The following is a 9,808-nucleotide window of genomic DNA, read 5'->3' as shown; positions in this document are numbered from 1 at the left end:
AATTAATCTTGGGCCTTATTCCCAAATTGGGAAAATGGACAATATGGACCCTTTGGCGATATTGGAGAACCCACTTATTAATTGAGTGTTCGCCATTTTAGGTAGACAAGGTGGTCGGTGATATAGCGGTGGGAGACTCCCAGTTTAGTTCTGCACTACTTGCGAGTGAGTTATCCTCACTATATTAATAGGGTCTAAGGAACCAAGGTCGAACCTTTATATATATATTTATATATGGATTATGGCATGATATGTTTATTGATTACATCCTGGTAGTTAGGATGGTGGTATGTTTATGCTTAGTGGCCTGGTTAGGTCGGTGTCCTGGTTATAGGACCATTACTATGTTTGTGATCTGTTAGATCGGTTGACTGTTATATGCATGTTATTGTTTATATGTTATACATGTGCACATGATTTTTTGTTTGAGGGTTGGGTTGAGGCGGTCCTGCTTCGTGCTGTAGGCCAACATACCCGGGGCGGTCTGGATAGGCTGTAGGCCCTGAAGAGGTAGTCCAGTCAGGCTGAAGGCCTGACGAGCGGTTCAGATAGGCTGTAGGCCCTCCGAGGCGGTCCAGTCATGCCGAAGGCTCGGGAGCGGTCCAGATAGGCTGTAGGCCATGAGGAGGCGGTCTAGTCATGTTGAAGGCTCATTTTGCATGTTGTTTGTTATTATTTTGTTGGGTGGTATATGTTGGTATTTTGGGGGTAACTCACTAAGCCTTCGAGCTTACGTTTATTGATTTTGTTTCAGGTACTCCCGGTGGCCATGGCAAGGTGAAGGCATGACGCACACATCCTCACATTTTTATGATTTTGGATTTCTAGGAACTCTGATATGAGATCATTTGAAACAATTTGTGAACTATGTTGATGTTTGAATAATTTTGATTACTCGGATTGGTTTTGAAAAGTTTAAATTTTTAGTAAAATGTTGGGTTGTTATAGGCTTGGAACCCAATTAATAATTGGGTATTGTTTGATGTTGGCAGTTCGGGAATCTGTCAACCAGCAGCTGGGAGTTCATCCGCGGGACTTCAGCAGTGCCAGGTGAGTTATCCTCACTATATCAATAGGGTCTAAGGCACCAAGGTCAACCCTTTATGGATTGTATCCGGATTATGGCATGATATGTTAATTGATTACATCCTGGTAGTTAGGATGGTGATATGATTATGCTTAGTGACCTGGTTAGATCGATGTCCTGGTTATAGGATGATGTTATGTTAGTGACCGGTTAGGCCTATATCCCGGTTATTAGGATGTTGCTATGATTAGTGATCTGTTAGATCGGTTTCACTGTTATATGATATGAGCTAGCATATGATATTTATGTTGGGTTTTGAGTATTCTAACACTCCTAAGTGTACATGCAACCCTAAATACCTTGGATCTATGTTTTCTCTATTATACATGCAAATAAGATTATCTAAGGTATTATATTAACTAGCATACAAAGCTTTGATTCACATGAAATATAACAAGTTAGAATACACACCTCTTTGATGTAGAATGACTCCATGATGCTCGAGAGCCTAGTGCCCCAAGTGTGACACCTCAAATGGTTCACGCAGCACCAAATGCACATGGAATAGATTAGAGAGAAATCCACACTTCATGAAAATCGGCTAGCCCCTTCTATCACACATAGTGGCCGATTTTTCCCCAAGAATATGATCTTTATATAGTGTCACAATTAGGGTAAACCCTAGTTGTCATGGATTTCCATTTCCTTGGATCCATGGGTTCAAATACACCATGGAGCATCCTATGGGTTTTAGCCCAACTTGATAATCCATGGAGTCTTAGCCCACTATACAAGTATGGATGATTTACACAACCAACCCATATATTTAATTAGTCTTCTTTTGATCACTTAATTAATTCTAGATTAATTCTTGATCAACTAAATAATCTTATTAATATATTAGAACTTATAATATATTAATAAACCTTAAGTGTTATTTCTCTCATTTTAGTCTATCCAAATGCATGATGCCATGCAACCCAAATGGACCATGCCAAGTCGGGTCAAGTACATACCAATTATAGTTGTGGACTTAGACACTAATCTAACAATTTATGTGCACATGTTAGTTTGGTTGGGAGATAGGTTGAGGCGGTCCTGCTTTATGCTGTAGGCCAACATACCCGACGAGCGGTCCGGATAGGCTGTAGGCCCTACGAGGTGGTCCAGTTATGCCGAAGGATCGGGGGTGGTCCAGATAGGTTGTAGGCCCTGCGAGGCGGTCCAGTCATACTGAAGGTTCGGGAGCGGTCCAGATAGGCTGTAGGCCCTACGAGGCGGTCCAGTCAGGCTGAAGGTTCATTATGCATGTTGTTTTGTATTTTGTTATATGATATGGTTATATTTGTATGACGTTGGTATTTTGGGGGAACTCACTAAGCTTCGGGCTTACAGTTGTTGATTATGTTTCAGGTATTTCTGATGATTGCGGGAAGGCGAAGGCGTGATCGTGCACCTCCTTATATTTTCATGATTTGATTATGGGGATACTTTGATGCTTAAACTATTTTGAAAACAAATTGTAATAATTTAATGGGTTTAAATGTTTTAAAAAGTTTTAAATTAGCTTGAATTTTATAGGAGTTACAGCCATAGTGAGATTCATAGGAGCTCACCTACACATATACACCCAATCAAGGTCAGCAATAAATTGAACACCATTGGGTCATCTCCGGCTAAAACCACCTTTGCTTCTTCTTTCTCCCTTCCTTAATCAGTTGTTTCACTATTCGTTGAGATCTATTACTGTGGCCCTTGATTTCCTGATCACCTGTTTCCCATTTGGTGGGTGAGAGTGACCATGGACGAAATCAAAGTTATGTGATATTCCTAAAAACTGTTTCTAAGTTCCAAAAATAAGAAAATGGACCCGGTGCAAGGAACATGGAAGAGGTTTTCTTTTTCTTTTCTTTTCTTTTTTCTAGAAGTATACATATGGCATGGTGTACCGGTTGTTCAAGGTTAACAGGACTAAAAGAGCATGTCATAACCAATGACAGATCTAAGAAAACAAATTAGGGTATTCAAACAACGACCACTTCGTAAGATAATTAAATTGGTGTCATAAATTACAAAGTAATTACTATTTATTTATAGTAATAAAAAACATATTAGTGTTATCGAAATCTTTTTTAGAAGTTTTTTATCTTTAAAAAAACAACTCTTAGGAAAAGGAATATAAATGAGAAACACAATTGAGTCTAAAAAGTTACACCCTACACAAACTATCATAAATATTAACTTCTTATACTATCGATTCCTCAAATTACAAAAAAAAATAACAATGGAAATAGGAAAAGGAAATCATGGCACTAGTGACTAAAAATATAACACACTATAGTTAGTAGCATGTACTTTATGTAAAGTCAATTAAATAAAAATCTACATTCATAATCTATACTTAATCTCAGTGAGGGTGAGACAATGAGTGAAACGCAAATGGTGGCCTTTAATGGTTGATCTGATTTGCAGTTTGGGCAACAAATTGAGAGGCAATGTGGCGACGACTTTGTTGAAGAGGAAACGTAAGATGGTGGTGGAAAGGAAACTTCGTCGGAAACTGTTCAAAGTTGTGATTTCCAGATAGTATATGTGGTTTTGAGTTTCAATTTTTTAGAATATAATAACTTTTTTGAGTGACATTAGAAGATGAATCGTGAGAGAGGTTTGAAATTTGAATCTTGATTTTAAAATACTTTTAACTTCTCTCTCCCCCTATGATTAGACCTTGTTAAGTATTTTAGAAAATCAATTTAGTTTTGATGTCCCTATGATAAAACAGAGCCTATTGATTTCTTCCATGTATGCAAAACATCATATTAGGGTATGCAAAGTATATATTTGATATATAAATTATTTTTTCTATAAAAAAATTAACACTTCCACTAAAAACTCGAGGGTATGTAACTGCATATCCTTATTATAGTATAAATCCACCTTTGTGTAACATCCCAAAAATCATGATAAAAATTTTCATTTTTTGTAAAACATTTCCACAAACCATAATATAATATACTATTGTTTTCAAGACAAATCCATAAAATCAGTGTATCAAAATCTCTCAAAATATATATCAGCAGGAGGATGTCTACGATCACGCCTTCACCTTGCCCCGATCATCTGATGTACCTGAAACCAACAATTGTAAGCCAAAGCTTACCGAGTTTCCTTAAAATACTCCACGCGACAATACATATACAAAGCATGCAAACTGGGTCCACAGTCATCAGAATAGATAACCCCAACCCACAGGCATCGGACTGGATTGTCCAGACCCACATTCATCGGACTGGATTGCCCTGAGTTTGTTGGCTTACAACACAAAGCAATAAAACCTCAACCTAACCGCGCTATGTCGATATATGCAACAGATAAACAATAACATACAAGTATATGTAATCAAATAGATCTACCAATCTAATAGATCACTACATCATAGCAACATCTTATACACAAGGATACAATACACAATCTCGTGGGTCGGCATTGGTGCCTTTGACTCACGAGTATAATGAGGAAAACTCACCTAAAAGTCTAGAAGATAGCTGAATTGATCACTAATCCAAATACCGTCTCTACATGTCACCTATATAACATACAAGGACCAAGCCTTGGTTTACAACTCAAAATACTCCAATTGACCTAAAGTCAAACTTGGTCAAAGTCAATGGTCGATGATCAAAAGTCAGTGGTCCACTATGGTCAGACTACGCCAAGCGTAACAGCTCTACGCCCAACGTAGAGCTTAAGGTGGCAAAAACGGACACAAAAACTATGCCCCATATAGTACGCTGATGTTGAAATTTTCCCATTAAGTGCTTAATATAGAAAGTCAATCCTCCAAACTTTCAAATCTAAATAAGATGGATGTCTTAATGGATAAAGTCTCTGAATTTATCCATTTGCATGCATATAAAGAGCACTAAACCATAACCTAGATCCAAAAAGCCTTTTATTGCTCAAAAGTTCATGCATGGATGGGTGAGAGTGACCAAGCTCTCATTTTTATGACTTAACAGTCCCAAAAACGTCTAGAAAAGGCACTCCAATGGTATATAGTAGCTCTTACTCATATACACCATGGATATGGGGACAAAAGCATGAAGTCCTATAGTAAAAACTAGATCTATCATAAAACAACATCAATGTTTGAGCTTTATACCTTCTGGAGATGGTTAAGAGGATGAAACTTCTGGATCTATACTCATTTGAGCTCCCAAGTAGTTCCACAATCTTCTTTTTCCTTCAAAAATGAACACAAAACACTCTCAAGACTCAAAACTCACAAATAGGGATTAGGGTTTCAAAGGAGTCTGTGTCAGAGGATGGAGGCTCATGATGGATGGGCCTTAAGTGAGTTAAAGTCTTTAAATAGGACTCAAAACCCCATGATTAAGGTTTTGGTTTTGGGAAGTTACGCTCTGCCGCGTAGGTCACTCAAATATTGTGTCCAAGTTTCCCTCCTACGCGCTGCATAGGAGGCTACCCTACACCCCGCATAGGACCAAAACCTCTACATTAAACATAAATTAAAAGAAAGATTTTACCTGCAAGGATCGAGTGTTACATTCTGACCATAATTCACTTTATGTCCTCATAAATCACCAAAAAATATTTAGTGATTACATAAATTCCAAAAACATTGGAGGCAAAAATTCCCAATAAAATAAAATATAACAAAAAGGATTGTGTATGTACAAGGATCAATTAAAACTCGTAAAGCAATATAACTTATCATCACTTCAACTCAATGAAGGACTATGCCGATTGTCAAAAACCATAAACAAATGTACTGTAATTAAAAACGTTTTGACTTGTATGATTTTGAATATTCCATGTTCACATAAACTTTTTTCACTATTAATTTCATAATTATACATGTATCTCAAATCAACCTTGTAGTAGTAATAAGTTATGGTAAATCAACTAAACTAACCTTTGTTTATTTTTAATAAAATAACTTTTTTAGTTTTAGAAAAAATAACTACTTCATCCGAATATCCCATTACAAACTCGTTTTTAAAATTTCAGAGTTTTTTTAATAATAAATCTATCGATTTTTCTCAAAATATTAATTCTGAAATGTCTAAAACACCGTTTTCCATCCTATGTCTGATTTAAGCTCTAATATTATAAATAAATTTCATTACTGTGTTTGCTTATTTTTTTTTATAGATTTTAGAAAAAAAAAAATGAAATTTTTTCAAAATTTCAATCATAAATCTGAAATATTAATATGGAATATACTTTTTTACTGTTAAATAAGTAATTTTGTCCGTCCCAAAATACCCATTCCATATTTGTTGATTATATTGCAAAAACCGAGAAAAAAATGGTTTTAAATGTACATAAAATATAGCTATTTTAGTTAATTTTTCATAACTTTTTTCATATTTGTGCATATGTTTTTATGTTTGTGTAAATTGGCATAGATGCATAAATTTATTATATTACTAAACATTTGGTTATGAACACAAATGTGGCTGTAGTTTAGTGGTAAGAATTCCACGTTGTGGCCGTGGAGACCTGGGCTCGAATCCCAGCAGCCACAAAAAAAATTTATTTTTTAATTTAATCCGTTTTTTACATAAATCGATGGCGTTCTTTTCTGTTTCCAAATCCGATTTGATGAATTTCATATCTTAATTTCTCCTTCCAACAATTTAATTTTTTTTTTTAGTTGTTATATCTATCAAGATCTGAATATAGAATCTTCCAAATAAGTTATTCGACCATATGCAATTAAGATCAAGATCTTGATTTTATTTAATATGTCATAATTAGTTTATATAATATAAATCAATACCAATCATTGCATTAAGATGATGTTCTTTAGGGACTGAAGTTGGATTGAATTTGATGGAATTAATTTGTAATTTGATTGCGTAATGATACAAGTAAAAGAGCCGTGATCATCAAGCCTCCACTCTCCGGCATGCACACCGTTGGCATGTCTGTGGTGGTTGGGTGGCTTCTCACATACATGGTATATATTGGTATAGTGTAATTAGGGTTGAATAAAAAAAAATAATAAATTGAAATACTTGATTGATTTTTTTATGTTTATTATTAATTATGTAAAATCTTGTTCATAGTATTATATTCATTGATTTGTTTATTATAATACTTTTTTAATGCTTGTACTATTATATTATATATAGATTTTTATAATGTAATGTTTTTTATAGAAAAAATGAATATACAATGTTATAACTTAGTGGATTTGTTAAAATAATGTATTATAATAATAAAAAATATAATTAAAATACAAATGAAAATAGGTTATAATAATACAAAAAATAAAAATCCGTTGCTATTTTTTGTATTGATCTTACTATTAATCATCTATTTAGGCCATGGGGTATCAACACGGGTGAAAGTCGTTCCACATCATCATTTATATATCTTCACAATTTATTTACTATTCATGGGGGTGGTGTTCACTAGTGAACAACTAGTGAACAAGAGTGAGACAGAAGAGAGAGACAGAGAGAAAGAAGAAAGAATAGAAAGAAAAGGTTTTGATTGGGTGTAAGAACCCGTAATTGGCTTCACTCCACACCACCATTACTCCTAATGGGGGCGGTGTTCACTAGTGAACATCTCCTCCACATAGGCTTCACATATGATTTTTACGCGTGAAAAAAGAACCATACCCCATGACCTTATAGCTCTATTGAAAAGTAATCATGGTCTTCAGTACAATTATTAATTGTAACTTTTCAGTGTTTTATTATTGTTTTTCTTGGAAATATGACGATTAGCATGTATTAATATTACAAGTAAGTTAGTTAAAAAATTAATTCATTTATAACTCTTACATTTCTACTAATCAAATTCATGAAATATAAATGAGTAAAAATATAGAGTTATCCAAACGTATACCCAACTAAAAATAAAATACGTATGACAACTTGTAACAAGAACAATAAGTTTAAAAAAACGTATATCTTCAACAATAAAGTGTTAGTTTAACCAACACTTGTGATATTTTACCCAAATTAGTATGGGTAACGTACTAAAATCGTCACTAAAATATAATACTTGCAACACTACAACCAACCCTATTGAAGATTCTTTATATTCAAACCGTTTTTTTATGAGAATTTATACAAATTTGTTCGAACATAGTTCAAACTATGATATTAGAAAAATTAGATATCATCCTACTTATTGCTTCCTGTTATGTTCTTTTCATATTAAATCATAACATTTGAAATCCATTAATTTTCTTTCTGAATCTAGATTGTAGGAAGAAAAAGTAGAAGGATATCCGATTTCTCATGTAAAGGGTAACATACTATCACTTTCAAAATGAGTAACTTTTGGTTGTCTTGGGAGAATCAGCCACTTTGAGAGTTTCTTCGATAAGTTTTCGTGCTTTCTTGCTACGTATTTCGATTCTCATGCTTTCACTCTTTTCAATCTTGTCATAACTACTCCACGAACTGTCATCACTAGGAACTGATTTCTTCATCTTCAAAGACATCAATTTCGTCTTCAATGACACCATCAGTCTCTTGAAAACCATTTCCCTAATAGATAGGATTTTATCTGCAGACAACCCGTTTGAAAACATATCATGAACATACTTGTATATGTGTATTAAAAGCAAAAGAAAAAAAGAAAAAAGATTAGAGATTTTATGATAAAAGTAGAAAAAGAAACAAGGGGTAGGGAGCAATTACCTTAAGAGAATGTAGATGGTGGTTGAGGAAGAAGAATGAATAACGTATGGATTTCACAAAGAATGTATTGGAGAGAGATGCACCATATATTTGTTCACAGTTTTGATGTTTGACTTTTAGTTGGAAAGTAGTGCCAATACTTTGCTATTTAAAATAGGGTAAAGGTACGAAAACAACTCATTTCTATTTATTTGTTTAATATAATATACTTTTTTTTATAAATATTTTATTAAGTCGTTGTATCTTGAAAAATCTATATATTTATAACATTATATATATTTATATTTTTATTAGGACATCATATTTTGTCAGAAAATCTAATTATAATAGTGAAAATTGCTATATATTTCAATGACATTGTTATTATTTGATAGATTCTTAATTACAATGCTCTAATAAAAAAAAGATGTATAAAGAAAGCTTAAACGAATATAAATAGTTATATATTTCAGTACCATTGGGATTTTTTTTTTCTTTTAACCGTGTCTTAATTTAAAAATGGTGATTGTTGGGAATTTTAACCGTCCCCCCTTCTAATAAATTTTTTATCACCTTTGGTCCCCAGTTTCCCGGTCCCCCTTTAGCCATGTTTTTGCCCAAAATCCATTAACCATATTTTTCTTTGGTGTGAGTTTACTCAAGCCGGATATTCTTGGATTTTCAAATGGCTTGAATCGGGAAACAAGAGGTGTTTGTGTATCTTGGAATCCCTAAACTCAGGTGTGGATGTCACAACTGTCATCCAAAGGAAGTGATTGGTAGTGGTATATATTACTGTACAATCTGAAGCATCTCGAATGCCAAAAATGAATGGATTTTTAAGAGGATTCGAGTCTCCCTAACAAAGATTGCAGATGTGATTATGGCTAGCTCATACTCATTATTGGAATCCTAAGTCGTGAGAACTTAGAGACCAAGCAATCTAATTTATGGAAAGTTTAGTTTATGACAAGTTGGTCATAAGTTTCCTAGTCTAATACAAGTTGGTTTGTTAGTCTATATATACCTATCTATAATCGAGTTTATGATTATGAGAATAGATTGTAAAACATTGGTTTTGAGTCAGTTTTTTCATTTAATCAAAGAGTGAATT

At 33.8% G+C, this 9,808-nt stretch overlaps 1 long non-coding RNA gene and 1 other non-coding gene across 2 annotated transcripts; one reads left to right on the top strand and one right to left on the bottom strand.

The window, feature by feature from the left end:
* The first annotated feature begins 6,506 nt into the window (after positions 1–6,506).
* Positions 6,507–6,578, top strand: TRNAH-GUG (transfer RNA histidin (anticodon GUG)). Its single transcript has one exon. It is a non-coding gene; the product is annotated as a tRNA-His (tRNA).
* A 1,431-nt stretch (positions 6,579–8,009) lies between these two features.
* LOC145094702 (uncharacterized) lies at positions 8,010–8,827 on the bottom strand. The gene is made up of 2 exons (XR_013703501.1): positions 8,716–8,827; positions 8,010–8,581 (listed from the first exon to the last, which is right to left on the bottom strand). It is a non-coding gene; the product is annotated as an uncharacterized LOC145094702 (long non-coding RNA).
* Between the last annotated feature and the right edge of the window lie 981 nt (positions 8,828–9,808).

Source organism: Lactuca serriola, chromosome 3, assembly GCF_051521515.1.
Source record: "Lactuca serriola cultivar US96UC23 chromosome 3, Lser_US96UC23_V15, whole genome shotgun sequence".
NCBI lineage: Eukaryota > Viridiplantae > Streptophyta > Magnoliopsida > Asterales > Asteraceae > Lactuca > Lactuca serriola.
This window is presented reverse-complemented; position numbering and strand designations above follow the sequence as displayed.